This window comes from Pristiophorus japonicus, unplaced genomic scaffold, assembly GCF_044704955.1.
Source record: "Pristiophorus japonicus isolate sPriJap1 unplaced genomic scaffold, sPriJap1.hap1 HAP1_SCAFFOLD_170, whole genome shotgun sequence".
Taxonomy (NCBI): domain Eukaryota; kingdom Metazoa; phylum Chordata; class Chondrichthyes; family Pristiophoridae; genus Pristiophorus; species Pristiophorus japonicus.
Window position 1 is genome coordinate 242573 of NW_027251383.1, and position 15807 is coordinate 258379.

The 15807-nt window shown below is 42.5% G+C and overlaps 3 non-coding genes across 3 annotated transcripts; all 3 read right to left on the reverse strand.

Moving 5' to 3' along the window:
• Positions 1 to 846: 846 nt before the first annotated feature.
• Positions 847 to 934, reverse strand: trnap-agg (transfer RNA proline (anticodon AGG)). Its single transcript is given in 2 exon segments — positions 847 to 882; positions 899 to 934. It is a non-coding gene; the product is annotated as a tRNA-Pro (tRNA).
• Positions 935 to 3920: 2986 nt separating this feature from the next.
• Positions 3921 to 4008, reverse strand: trnap-agg (transfer RNA proline (anticodon AGG)). Its single transcript is given in 2 exon segments — positions 3921 to 3956; positions 3973 to 4008. It is a non-coding gene; the product is annotated as a tRNA-Pro (tRNA).
• Positions 4009 to 6999: 2991 nt separating this feature from the next.
• Positions 7000 to 7087, reverse strand: trnap-agg (transfer RNA proline (anticodon AGG)). Its single transcript is given in 2 exon segments — positions 7000 to 7035; positions 7052 to 7087. It is a non-coding gene; the product is annotated as a tRNA-Pro (tRNA).
• Positions 7088 to 15807: the final 8720 nt, after the last annotated feature.

Genomic DNA, 15807 nt, shown 5'->3' on the forward strand with positions numbered 1-15807 from the left:
AAACTCAGCTGGGCGTGAACATTCTGTGGATGAAGAACCCGGGCTCACGTTCAGTCAGATGATCATTCCGATATTTTAAGAAAAATGTAAAGTTTACAGATTTCTTCCACGAAAATAGCGCCTGGAAAAAAATAGGCAGCGAGGAAGGACAAAAGGGAATGTCTGTGATACAGTGGAGCGTAGGAGTGATTGAATAATAAATGGCACAATGCGAAAAGGCAAAGTGGGTGGTAAGCGGGCAATAAAATAACAAAGGATGGACTAGAGCAGGTGTTAGTGGGAACAGCAGAAACATTAGCAGACAATGAGCGCAGCTTATGATCCGAGACGTTGAATCGAATGTTGAGGCCAGAACACAATAACATGCCTGGAATGTAGGGTCTGAACGCCTTTTAATCAGACCAGGCAGCTTGCCCACCCCGGATTGATTTCCTGTACGGTTTAAATTCGGCAGCCAAGGGACTAAATCCAAAGCCAGCTTCTCCCATCTTTTCAGCGCTGGAGAAACAGGACGCACTCATATTAAGGGCAGAGTCTGTTTCACGTTGAAGTTGAGATTGACGCTGAATGTATCCATATCCCAATGGAGGTGAGCTCATGCGTGCAGAACGGAAGATGGACTGATCAAGAATTGGCCAGAATCAAACACGGGTTTAGGTTGTCCAATGAGACACTGAGCCGAGCACATCTGAGATGCATGAACTTTACTCAGTTCGGTGAGTTTCACTTTGCTCCTGGGAATCTCCAGGATGTTTGGACGCTGTGTGAACAACGGCGCGCAATCAAACGTTTTAATTTGAAACATGTCGACCGGCTGAGAAGTGTTTTTTTGACTAAAAGTTGTCAGGGCTCGTCCGGGATTTGAACCCGGGACCTCTCGCATTTCAATTATTAAAACCCCTAAGCGAGAATCATACCCCTAGACCAACGAGCCGCCGACAGTAAGGGATCTAGCTCTCAGATTCTGACCTTCGTTTGCTATTCGGCCCATCGTCCCCCTCTCCATAGTCCTGCTCATGTTTTCCCTTTGATGAATAGATTATTCTTTGAGACATTACTTCACCAACGAGCTGCATTCTTGTCAGTAAAAGGTGAATTTGGCAATGTGGTTAAATGTGATTACGGAAAAAAACCGAGTGGAAACGGTTTAACACAATAACGACGAAGTTGAGGGCAGACTGGATCAGCAGTCCATTGCCTGAACTTCTCAGTCACCTTATCTCCTATTTACTGCAACGTCAGACATCCATCCCCTACTTTTTCCATTCAAACAGAAATAATGTGCACGAAAGTCTACTTCACCGCTTGTTTTGCCCGTGCAACCAGATCGACAGTGATGAAAATGTGCCATGAGCTTTTTAAAGCAAACAGCCTTCCTTTACTTTCGGTGAGTGACTGCACGAGATGGTTGGTTTTGAGGCAGAATCAAAATAAAGAATGTAAAATTTCACGCGGCAAGTTAGCTGACCGCGGCAGGACTCGAACCTGCAATCTTTTGATAACATCACAGTTACAATCGAAGTCAGACGACTTATCCATTAGGCCACGCGGCTGCTGCTGCTGGCATGAAATTTGTTGTTTTTTTTATACTGAGAGCAAATTTGGGACAAGGGATCTTTCAAGGAGTGGATTTATGAAAATATGGGCATATTTTGAGTAATGAACCGTTACGCTGCGATATGGATGTGCACGGACACAGGCAACGTCAATGTAGCTTGATACACAACAGTTTAACAATCGGTTATCGCAACTGAAATCACACTCCTTTTAAAATATACAGGATGATCGCGATTATGAGAAAATACGTCTTAAAGGGGCAGTTGATGAACCGGAACTGACAACCATCCCGTTTGAACAGACACCGAATGATCCAGGACAGGAAGCACATCCATCTTACACAGCTGTAGAATGGGCCTTCACGGACAGCACTTCCCTTTCAAAAGATTAAAGTCGGATTTCTATCATTCCTGAAGGCAATTGTGCTGTGCGTGAGTGAGCGCGGATCTCAGGACCACGAGTGGCTGGGACGGTTTTTGAAGCCACAGGTGCTTGACAGGCAGGAAGGACGGAGGGAAGTAAAATCAACCCAGACAAAAAGACAATTTAAAACATATATATATTTATCACAATAAGAAAATCAATAAATTTACAGTTTTATTGCAAAAAATTGAATTTAGTTTGATTTCAATAAAGAAATAATTATTTCTTAATCTATATGTTTTTGATTGAACGAAGGCTGTGCGACTGCTTGAAATCCACTGGAAATCAGGGCGTGCAGTCAGTAAATACACAAACAAGAAAGCCCATGGTGTAAGACAAGCCACGAGCGAAGATGTGGGGAACAAAGGCGATCTTTTAAAGTCGCGAGTGCCTTTCTGCTGGATCTGACAGCAGCTGCGTGTGCTGTGAAAGAGCTCAAATGCAATAGAGCCCAGTGCCGGTAGAACAGAAAAGGCACATTTATTTTGAAAGTTAAAAAGTATGGAATGTATGTTAATATACGCATATATAAATATTAATACATATATTTTATAAACACAGTCAGTCAGTCATGTCTTGTCTTGTCTTGATTTGATTTGTATTTGAAAATAAGGAGGAAAGAGCTCATCATGTCACAAAGCCCATCCGCAAGCTCTCGCTCAAATCGCTATGTTTCTAACTTATATAATTTGCCTTCTTTCAGATGTGGAACAGCAAAATCCCACAGCAGATTCTTCTCCTGTCAGGCAGTCCTCGAATGTGTGTTCAATCAAATCAGTGTGGCTTCAAGTTGCATGTAATGCATTTTTTCTCCCATGACATGAAATGCACAGTAAGATCGCGCAGCACGTTTGCACACACTCCCTCGCTACAGAAACACACCAACAAACTAAAATTCCTGCAACCTCCAAAGGCAGTTTTTGAAATTTGTAATTTAAAATCCGGGACAGACAGCACATTCCTTTTAAACAGATACATAATGATCCGATACTGATAGCAACCATTTTGGAGAGACAGAGAATGACCTCGGACAGACAGGACATCACCTTAAAAGCGATACAGAAACACAGTGAACAAAAACAAAGAATTCTGTAAAACTCAGCTGGGCGTGAACATTCTGTGGATGAAGAACCCGGGCTCACGTTCAGTCAGATGATCATTCCGATATTTTAAGAAAAATGTAAAGTTTACAGATTTCTTCCACGAAAATAGCGCCTGGAAAAAAATAGGCAGCGAGGAAGGACAAAAGGGAATGTCTGTGATACAGTGGAGCGTAGGAGTGATTGAATAATAAATGGCACAATGCGAAAAGGCAAAGTGGGTGGTAAGCGGGCAATAAAATAACAAAGGATGGACTAGAGCAGGTGTTAGTGGGAACAGCAGAAACATTAGCAGACAATGAGCGCAGCTTATGATCCGAGACGTTGAATCGAATGTTGAGGCCAGAACACAATAACATGCCTGGAATGTAGGGTCTGAACGCCTTTTAATCAGACCAGGCAGCTTGCCCACCCCGGATTGATTTCCTGTACGGTTTAAATTCGGCAGCCAAGGGACTAAATCCAAAGCCAGCTTCTCCCATCTTTTCAGCGCTGGAGAAACAGGACGCACTCATATTAAGGGCAGAGTCTGTTTCACGTTGAAGTTGAGATTGACGCTGAATGTATCCATATCCCAATGGAGGTGAGCTCATGCGTGCAGAACGGAAGATGGACTGATCAAGAATTGGCCAGAATCAAACACGGGTTTAGGTTGTCCAATGAGACACTGAGCCGAGCACATCTGAGATGCATGAACTTTACTCAGTTCGGTGAGTTTCACTTTGCTCCTGGGAATCTCCAGGATGTTTGGACGCTGTGTGAACAACGGCGCGCAATCAAACGTTTTAATTTGAAACATGTCGACCGGCTGAGAAGTGTTTTTTTGACTAAAAGTTGTCAGGGCTCGTCCGGGATTTGAACCCGGGACCTCTCGCATTTCAATTATTAAAACCCCTAAGCGAGAATCATACCCCTAGACCAACGAGCCGCCGACAGTAAGGGATCTAGCTCTCAGATTCTGACCTTCGTTTGCTATTCGGCCCATCGTCCCCCTCTCCATAGTCCTGCTCATGTTTTCCCTTTGATGAATAGATTATTCTTTGAGACATTACTTCACCAACGAGCTGCATTCTTGTCAGTAAAAGGTGAATTTGGCAATGTGGTTAAATGTGATTACGGAAAAAAACCGAGTGGAAACGGTTTAACACAATAACGACGAAGGTGAGGGCAGACTGGATCAGCAGTCCATTGCCTGAACTTCTCAGTCACCTTATCTCCTTTTTACTGCAACGTCAGACATCCATCCCCTACTTTTTCCATTCAAACAGAAATAATGTGCACGAAAGTCTACTTCACCGCTTGTTTTGCCCGTGCAACCAGATCGACAGTGATGAAAATGTGCCATGAGCTTTTTAAAGCAAACAGCCTTCATTTACTTTCGGTGAGTGACTGCACGAGATGGTTGGTTTTGAGGCAGAATCAAAATAAAGAATGTAAAATTTCACGCGGCAAGTTAGCTGACCGCGGCAGGACTCGAACCTGCAATCTTTTGATAACATCACAGTTACAATCGAAGTCAGACGACTTATCCATTAGGCCACGCGGCTGCTGCTGCTGGCATGAAATTTGTTGTTTTTTTTATACTGAGAGCAAATTTGGGACAAGGGATCTTTCAAGGAGTGGATTTATGAAAATATGGGCATATTTTGAGTAATGAACCGTTACGCTGCGATATGGATGTGCACGGACACAGGCAACGTCAATGTAGCTTGATACACAACAGTTTAACAATCGGTTATCGCAACTGAAATCACACTCCTTTTAAAATATACAGGATGATCGCGATTATGAGAAAATACGTCTTAAAGGGGCAGTTGATGAACCGGAACTGACAACCATCCCGTTTGAACAGACACCGAATGATCCAGGACAGGAAGCACATCCATCTTACACAGCTGTAGAATGGGCCTTCACGGACAGCACTTCCCTTTCAAAAGATTAAAGTCGGATTTCTATCATTCCTGAAGGCAATTGTGCTGTGCGTGAGTGAGCGCGGATCTCAGGACCACGAGTGGCTGGGACGGTTTTTGAAGCCACAGGTGATTGACAGGCAGGAAGGACGGAGGGAAGTAAAATCAACCCAGACAAAAAGACAATTTAAAACATATATATATTTATCACAATAAGAAAATCAATAAATTTACAGTTTTATTGCAAAAAATTGAATTTAGTTTGATTTCAATAAAGAAATAATTATTTCTTAATCTATATGTTTTTGATTGAACGAAGGCTGTGCGACTGCTTGAAATCCACTGGAAATCAGGGCGTGCAGTCAGTAAATACTCAAACAAGTAAACCCATGGTGTAAGACAAGCCACGAGCGAAGATGTGGGGAACAAAGGCGATCTTTTAAAGTCGCGAGTGCCTTTCTGCTGGATCTGACAGCAGCTGCGTGTGCTGTGAAAGAGCTCAAATGCAATAGAGCCCAGTGCCGGTAGAACAGAAAAGGCACATTTATTTTCAAAGTTAAAAAGTATGGAATGTATGTTAATATACGCATATATAAATATTAATACATATATTTATATAAACAAAGTCAGTCAGTCAGTCATGTCTTGTCTTGTCTTGATTTGATTTGTATTTGAAAATAAGGAGGAAAGAGCTCATCATGTCACAAAGCCCATCCGCAAGCTCTCGCTCAAATCGCTATGTTTCTAACTTATATAATTTGCCTTCTTTCAGATGCGGAACAGCAAAATACCACAGCAGATTCTTCTCCTGTCAGGCAGTCCTCGAATGTGTGTTCAATCAAATCAGTGTGGCTTCAAGTTGCATGTAATGCATTTTTTCTCCCATGACATGAAATGCACAGTAAGATCGCGCAGCACGTTTGCACACACTCCCTCGCTACAGAAACACACCAACAAACTAAAATTCCTGCAACCTCCAAAGGCAGTTTTTGAAATTTGTAATTTAAAATCCGGGACAGACAGCACATTCCTTTTAAACAGATACATAATGATCCGATACTGATAGCAACCATTTTGGAGAGACAGAGAATGACCTCGGACAGACAGGACATCACCTTAAAAGCGATATAGAAACACAATGAACAAAAACAAAGAATTCTGTAAAACTCAGCTGGTCGTGAACATTCTGTGGATGAAGAACCCGGGCTCACGTTCAGTCAGATGATCATTCCGATATTTTAAGAATAATGTAAAGTTTACAGATTTCTTCCACGAAAATAGCGCCTGGAAAAAAATAGGCAGCGAGGAAGGACAAAAGGGAATGTCTGTGATACAGTGGAGCGTAGGAGTGATTGAATAATAAATGGCACAATGCGAAAAGGCAAAGTGGGTGGTAAGCGGGCAATAAAATAACAAAGGATGGACTAGAGCAGGTGTTAGTGGGAACAGCAGAACCATTAGCAGACAATGAGCGCGGCTTATGATCCGAGACGTTGAATCGAATGTTGAGGCCAGAACACAATAACATGCCTGGAATGTAGGGTCTGAAAGCCTTTTAATCAGACCAGGCAGCTTGCCCACCCCGGATTGATTTCCTGTACGGTTTAAATTCGGCAGCCAAGGGACTAAATCCAAAGCCAGCTTCTCCCATCTTTTCAGCGCTGGAGAAACAGGACGCACTCATATTAAGGGCAGAGTCTGTTTCACGTTGAAGTTGAGATTGACGCTGAATGTATCCATATCCCAATGGAGGTGAGCTCATGCGTGCAGAACGGAAGATGGACTGATCAAGAATTGGCCAGAATCAAACACGGGTTTAGGTTGTCCAATGAGACACTGAGCCGAGCACATCTGAGATGCATGAACTTTACTCAGTTCGGTGAGTTTCACTTTGCTCCTGGGAATCTCCAGGATGTTTGGACGCTGTGTGAACAACGGCGCGCAATCAAACGTTTTAATTTGAAACATGTCGACCGGCTGAGAAGTGTTTTTTTGACTAAAAGTTGTCAGGGCTCGTCCGGGATTTGAACCCGGGACCTCTCGCATTTCAATTATTAAAACCCCTAAGCGAGAATCATACCCCTAGACCAACGAGCCGCCGACAGTAAGGGATCTAGCTCTCAGATTCTGACCTTCGTTTGCTATTCGGCCCATCGTCCCCCTCTCCATAGTCCTGCTCATGTTTTCCCTTTGATGAATAGATTATTCTTTGAGACATTACTTCACCAACGAGCTGCATTCTTGTCAGTAAAAGGTGAATTTGGCAATGTGGTTAAATGTGATTACGGAAAAAAACCGAGTGGAAACGGTTTAACACAATAACGACGAAGTTGAGGGCAGACTGGATCAGCAGTCCATTGCCTGAACTTCTCAGTCACCTTATCTCCTTTTTACTGCAACGTCAGACATCCATCCCCTACTTTTTCCATTCAAACAGAAATAATGTGCACGAAAGTCTACTTCACCGCTTGTTTTGCCCGTGCAACCAGATCGACAGTGATGAAAATGTGCCATGAGCTTTTTAAAGCAAACAGCCTTCATTTACTTTCGGTGAGTGACTGCACGAGATGGTTGGTTTTGAGGCAGAATCAAAATAAAGAATGTAAAATTTCACGCGGCAAGTTAGCTGACCGCGGCAGGACTCGAACCTGCAATCTTTTGATAACATCACAGTTACAATCGAAGTCAGACGACTTATCCATTAGGCCACGCGGCTGCTGCTGCTGGCATGAAATTTGTTGTTTTTTTTATACTGAGAGCAAATTTGGGACAAGGGATCTTTCAAGGAGTGGATTTATGAAAATATGGGCATATTTTGAGTAATGAACCGTTACGCTGCGATATGGATGTGCACGGACACAGGCAACGTCAATGTAGCTTGATACACAACAGTTTAACAATCGGTTATCGCAACTGAAATCACACTCCTTTTAAAATATACAGGATGATCGCGATTATGAGAAAATACGTCTTAAAGGGGCAGTTGATGAACCGGAACTGACAACCATCCCGTTTGAACAGACACCGAATGATCCAGGACAGGAAGCACATCCATCTTACACAGCTGTAGAATGGGCCTTCACGGACAGCACTTCCCTTTCAAAAGATTAAAGTCGGATTTCTATCATTCCTGAAGGCAATTGTGCTGTGCGTGAGTGAGCGCGGATCTCAGGACCACGAGTGGCTGGGACGGTTTTTGAAGCCACAGGTGATTGACAGGCAGGAAGGACGGAGGGAAGTAAAATCAACCCAGACAAAAAGACAATTTAAAACATATATATATTTATCACAATAAGAAAATCAATAAATTTACAGTTTTATTGCAAAAAATTGAATTTAGTTTGATTTCAATAAAGAAATAATTATTTCTTAATCTATATGTTTTTGATTGAACGAAGGCTGTGCGACTGCTTGAAATCCACTGGAAATCAGGGCGTGCAGTCAGTAAATACTCAAACAAGTAAACCCATGGTGTAAGACAAGCCACGAGCGAAGATGTGGGGAACAAAGGCGATCTTTTAAAGTCGCGAGTGCCTTTCTGCTGGATCTGACAGCAGCTGCGTGTGCTGTGAAAGAGCTCAAATGCAATAGAGCCCAGTGCCGGTAGAACAGAAAAGGCACATTTATTTTCAAAGTTAAAAAGTATGGAATGTATGTTAATATACGCATATATAAATATTAATACATATATTTATATAAACAAAGTCAGTCAGTCAGTCATGTCTTGTCTTGTCTTGATTTGATTTGTATTTGAAAATAAGGAGGAAAGAGCTCATCATGTCACAAAGCCCATCCGCAAGCTCTCGCTCAAATCGCTATGTTTCTAACTTATATAATTTGCCTTCTTTCAGATGCGGAACAGCAAAATACCACAGCAGATTCTTCTCCTGTCAGGCAGTCCTCGAATGTGTGTTCAATCAAATCAGTGTGGCTTCAAGTTGCATGTAATGCATTTTTTCTCCCATGACATGAAATGCACAGTAAGATCGCGCAGCACGTTTGCACACACTCCCTCGCTACAGAAACACACCAACAAACTAAAATTCCTGCAACCTCCAAAGGCAGTTTTTGAAATTTGTAATTTAAAATCCGGGACAGACAGCACATTCCTTTTAAACAGATACATAATGATCCGATACTGATAGCAACCATTTTGGAGAGACAGAGAATGACCTCGGACAGACAGGACATCACCTTAAAAGCGATATAGAAACACAATGAACAAAAACAAAGAATTCTGTAAAACTCAGCTGGTCGTGAACATTCTGTGGATGAAGAACCCGGGCTCACGTTCAGTCAGATGATCATTCCGATATTTTAAGAATAATGTAAAGTTTACAGATTTCTTCCACGAAAATAGCGCCTGGAAAAAAATAGGCAGCGAGGAAGGACAAAAGGGAATGTCTGTGATACAGTGGAGCGTAGGAGTGATTGAATAATAAATGGCACAATGCGAAAAGGCAAAGTGGGTGGTAAGCGGGCAATAAAATAACAAAGGATGGACTAGAGCAGGTGTTAGTGGGAACAGCAGAACCATTAGCAGACAATGAGCGCGGCTTATGATCCGAGACGTTGAATCGAATGTTGAGGCCAGAACACAATAACATGCCTGGAATGTAGGGTCTGAAAGCCTTTTAATCAGACCAGGCAGCTTGCCCACCCCGGATTGATTTCCTGTACGGTTTAAATTCGGCAGCCAAGGGACTAAATCCAAAGCCAGCTTCTCCCATCTTTTCAGCGCTGGAGAAACAGGACGCACTCATATTAAGGGCAGAGTCTGTTTCACGTTGAAGTTGAGATTGACGCTGAATGTATCCATATCCCAATGGAGGTGAGCTCATGCGTGCAGAACGGAAGATGGACTGATCAAGAATTGGCCAGAATCAAACACGGGTTTAGGTTGTCCAATGAGACACTGAGCCGAGCACATCTGAGATGCATGAACTTTACTCAGTTCGGTGAGTTTCACTTTGCTCCTGGGAATCTCCAGGATTTTTGGACGCTGTGTGAACAACGGCGCGCAATCAAACGTTTTAATTTGAAACATGTCGACCGGCTGAGAAGTGTTTTTTTGACTAAAAGTTGTCAGGGCTCGTCCGGGATTTGAACCCGGGACCTCTCGCATTTCAATTATTAAAACCCCTAAGCGAGAATCATACCCCTAGACCTACGAGCCGCCGACAGTAAGGGATCTAGCTCTCAGATTCTGACCTTCGTTTGCTATTCGGCCCATCGTCCCCCTCTCCATAGTCCTGCTCATGTTTTCCCTTTGATGAATAGATTATTCTTTGAGACATTACTTCACCAACGAGCTGCATTCTTGTCAGTAAAAGGTGAATTTGGCAATGTGGTTAAATGTGATTACGGAAAAAAACCGAGTGGAAACGGTTTAACACAATAACGACGAAGTTGAGGGCAGACTGGATCAGCAGTCCATTGCCTGAACTTCTCAGTCACCTTATCTCCTATTTACTGCAACGTCAGACATCCATCCCCTACTTTTTCCATTCAAACAGAAATAATGTGCACGAAAGTCTACTTCACCGCTTGTTTTGCCCGTGCAACCAGATCGACAGTGATGAAAATGTGCCATGAGCTTTTTAAAGCATACAGCCTTCCTTTACTTTCGGTGAGTGACTGCACGAGATGGTTGGTTTTGAGGCAGAATCAAAATAAAGAATGTAAAATTTCACGCGGCAAGTTAGCTGACCGCGGCAGGACTCGAACCTGCAATCTTTTGATAACATCACAGTTACAATCGAAGTCAGACGACGTATCCATTAGGCCACGCGGCTGCTGCTGCTGGCATGAAATTTGTTGTTTTTTTTATACTGAGAGCAAATTTGGGACAAGGGATCTTTCAAGGAGTGGATTTATGAAAATATGGGCATATTTTGAGTAATGAACCGTTACGCTGCGATATGGATGTGCACGGACACAGGCAACGTCAATGTAGCTTGATACACAACAGTTTAACAATCGGTTATCGCAACTGAAATCACACTCCTTTTAAAATATACAGGATGATCGCGATTATGAGAAAATACGTCTTAAAGGGGCAGTTGATGAACCGGAACTGACAACCATCCCGTTTGAACAGACACCGAATGATCCAGGACAGGAAGCACATCCATCTTACACAGCTGTAGAATGGGCCTTCACGGACAGCACTTCCCTTTCAAAAGATTAAAGTCGGATTTCTATCATTCCTGACGGCAATTGTGCTGTGCGTGAGTGAGCGCGGATCTCAGGACCACGAGTGGCTGGGACGGTTTTTGAAGCCACAGGTGATTGACAGGCAGGAAGGACGGAGGGAAGTAAAATCAACCCAGACAAAAAGACAATTTAAAACATATATATATTTATCACAATAAAAAAAATCAATAAATTTACAGTTTTATTGCAAAAAATTGAATTTAGTTTGATTTCAATAAAGAAATAATTATTTCTTAATCTATATGTTTTTGATTGAACGAAGGCTGTGCGACTGCTTGAAATCCACTGGAAATCAGGGCGTGCAGTCAGTAAATACACAAACAAGTAAGCCCATGGTGTAAGACAAGCCACGAGCGAAGATGTGGGGAACAAAGGCGATCTTTTAAAGTCGCGAGTGCCTTTCTGCTGGATCTGACAGCAGCTGCGTGTGCTGTGAAAGAGCTCAAATGCAATAGAGCCCAGTGCCGGTAGAACAGAAAAGGCACATTTATTTTGAAAGTTAAAAAGTATGGAATGTATGTTAATATACGCATATATAAATATTAATACATATATTTATATAAACAACGTCAGTCAGTCAGTCATGTCTTGTCTTGTCTTGATTTGATTTGTATTTGAAAATAAGGATGAAAGAGCTCATCATGTCACAAAGCCCATCCGCAAGCTCTCGCTCAAATCGCTATGTTTCTAACTTATATAATTTGCCTTCTTTCAGATGTGGAACAGCAAAATCCCACAGCAGATTCTTCTCCTGTCAGGCAGTCCTCGAATGTGTGTTCAATCAAATCAGTGTGGCTTCAAGTTGCATGTAATGCATTTTTTCTCCCATGACATGAAATGCACAGTAAGATCGCGCAGCACGTTTGCACACACTCCCTCGCTACAGAAACACACCAACAAACTAAAATTCCTGCAACCTCCAAAGGCAGTTTTTGAAATTTGTAATTTAAAATCCGGGACAGACAGCACATTCCTTTTAAACAGATACATAATGATCCGATACTGATAGCAACCATTTTGGAGAGACAGAGAATGACCTCGGACAGACAGGACATCACCTTAAAAGCGATACAGAAACACAGTGAACAAAAACAAAGAATTCTATAAAACTCAGCTGGGCGTGAACATTCTGTGGATGAAGAACCCGGGCTCACGTTCAGTCAGATTATCATTCCGATATTTTAAGAAAAATGTAAAGTTTACAGATTTCTTCCACGAAAATAGCGCCTGGAAAAAAATAGGCAGCGAGGAAGGACAAAAGGGAATGTCTGTGATACAGTGGAGCGTAGGAGTGATTGAATAATAAATGGCACAATGCGAAAAGGCAAAGTGGGTGGTAAGCGGGCAATAAAATAACAAAGGATGGACTAGAGCAGGTGTTAGTGGGAACAGCAGAAACATTAGCAGACAATGAGCGCAGCTTATGATCCGAGACGTTGAATCGAATGTTGAGGCCAGAACACAATAACATGCCTGGAATGTAGGGTCTGAACGCCTTTTAATCAGACCAGGCAGCTTGCCCACCCCGGATTGATTTCCTGTACGGTTTAAATTCGGCAGCCAAGGGACTAAATCCAAAGCCAGCTTCTCCCATCTTTTCAGCGCTGGAGAAACAGGACGCACTCATATTAAGGGCAGAGTCTGTTTCACGTTGAAGTTGAGATTGACGCTGAATGTATCCATATCCCAATGGAGGTGAGCTCATGCGTGCAGAACGGAAGATGGACTGATCAAGAATTGGCCAGAATCAAACACGGGTTTAGGTTGTCCAATGAGACACTGAGCCGAGCACATCTGAGATGCATGAACTTTACTCAGTTCGGTGAGTTTCACTTTGCTCCTGGGAATCTCCAGGATGTTTGGACGCTGTGTGAACAACGGCGCGCAATCAAACGTTTTAATTTGAAACATGTCGACCGGCTGAGAAGTGTTTTTTTGACTAAAAGTTGTCAGGGCTCGTCCGGGATTTGAACCCGGGACCTCTCGCATTTCAATTATTAAAACCCCTAAGCTAGAATCATACCCCTAGACCAACGAGCCGCCGACAGTAAGGGATCTAGCTCTCAGATTCTGACCTTCGTTTGCTATTCGGCCCATCGTCCCCCTCTCCATAGTCCTGCTCATGTTTTCCCTTTGATGAATAGATTATTCTTTGAGACATTACTTCACCAACGAGCTGCATTCTTGTCAGTAAAAGGTGAATTTGGCAATGTGGTTAAATGTGATTACGGAAAAAAACCGAGTGGAAACGGTTTAACACAATAACGACGAAGTTGAGGGCAGACTTGATCAGCAGTCCATTGCCTGAACTTCTCAGTCACCTTATCTCCTATTTACTGCAACGTCAGACATCCATCCCCTACTTTTTCCATTCAAACAGAAATAATGTGCACGAAAGTCTACTTCACCGCTTGTTTTGCCCGTGCAACCAGATCGACAGTGATGAAAATGTGCCATGAGCTTTTTAAAGCAAACAGCCTTCCTTTACTTTCGGTGAGTGACTGCACGAGATGGTTGGTTTTGAGGCAGAATCAAAATAAAGAATGTAAAATTTCACGCGGCAAGTTAGCTGACCGCGGCAGGACTCGAACCTGCAATCTTTTGATAACATCACAGTTACAATCGAAGTCAGACGACTTATCCATTAGGCCACGCGGCTGCTGCTGCTGGCATGAAATTTGTTGTTTTTTTTATACTGAGAGCAAATTTGGGACAAGGGATCTTTCAAGGAGTGGATTTATGAAAATATGGGCATATTTTGAGTAATGAACCGTTACGCTGCGATATGGATGTGCACGGACACAGGCAACGTCAATGTAGCTTGATACACAACAGTTTAACAATCGGTTATCGCAACTGAAATCACACTCCTTTTAAAATATACAGGATGATCGCGATTATGAGAAAATACGTCTTAAAGGGGCAGTTGATGAACCGGAACTGACAACCATCCCGTTTGAACAGACACCGAATGATCCAGGACAGGAAGCACATCCATCTTACACAGCTGTAGAATGGGCCTTCACGGACAGCACTTCCCTTTCAAAAGATTAAAGTCGGATTTCTATCATTCCTGAAGGCAATTGTGCTGTGCGTGAGTGAGCGCGGATCTCAGGACCACGAGTGGCTGGGACGGTTTTTGAAGCCACAGGTGATTGACAGGCAGGAAGGACGGAGGGAAGTAAAATCAACCCAGACAAAAAGACAATTTAAAACATATATATATTTATCACAATAAGAAAATAAATAAATTTACAGTTTTATTGCAAAAAATTGAATTTGGTTTGATTTAAATAAATAAATAATTATTTCTTAATCTATATATTTTTGATTGAACGAAGGCTGTGCGACTGCATGAAATCCACTGGAAATCAGAGCGTGCAGTCAGTAAATACCCAAACACAGTAAGACCATGGTGTAAGACAAGCCACGAGGGAAGATATGGGGAACAAAGGCGATCTTTTAAAGTCGCGAGTGCCTTTCTGCTGGATCTGACAGCAGCTGCGTGTGCTATGAAAGAGCTCAAATGTAATAGAGCCCAGTGCTGGCAGAACAGAAAAGGCACATTTATTGTGAAAGTTAAAAAGTACGGATTGTTTGTAAATATACGTATAAATTAATATTTATATATATATCTGTATAAACAAAGTCAGTCAGTCAGTCATGTCTTGTCTTGTCTTGATTTGATTTGTGTTTGAAAATAAGGGGGTAGGAGCTCATCATTTCACACAGCCCAACCGCAAGCTCTCGCTAAAATCGCTATGTTTCTAACTTATATAATTTGCCTTCTTTCAGATGTGGAACAGCAAAATCCCACAGCAGATTCTTCTCCTGTCAGGCAGTCCTCGAATGTGTGTTCAATCAAATCAGTGTGGCTTCAAGTTGCATGTAATGCATTTTTTCTCCCATGACATGAAATGCACAGTAAGATCGCGCAGCACGTTTGCACACACTCCCTCGCTACAGAAACACACCAACAAACTAAAATTCCTGCAACCTCCAAAGGCAGTTTTTGAAATTTGTAATTTAAAATCCGGGACAGACAGCACATTCCTTTTAAACAGATACATAATGATCCGATACTGATAGCAACCATTTTGGAGAGACAGAGAATGACCTCGGACAGACAGGACATCACCTTAAAAGCGATACAGAAACACAGTGAACAAAAACAAAGAATTCTGTAAAACTCAGCTGGGCGTGAACATTCTGTGGATGAAGAACCCGGGCTCACGTTCAGTCAGATGATCATTCCGATATTTTAAGAAAAATGTAAAGTTTACAGATTTCTTCCACGAAAATAGCGCCTGGAAAAAAATAGGCAGCGAGGAAGGACAAAAGGGAATGTCTGTGATACAGTGGAGCGTAGGAGTGATTGAATAATAAATGGCACAATGCGAAAAGGCAAAGTGGGTGGTAAGCGGGCAATAAAATAACAAAGGATGGACTAGAGCAGGTGTTAGTGGGAACAGCAGAAACATTAGCAGACAATGAGCGCAGCTTATGATCCGAGACGTTGAATCGAATGTTGAGGCCAGAACACAATAACATGCCTGGAATGTAGGGTCTGAACGCCTTTTAATCAGACCAGGCAGCTTGCC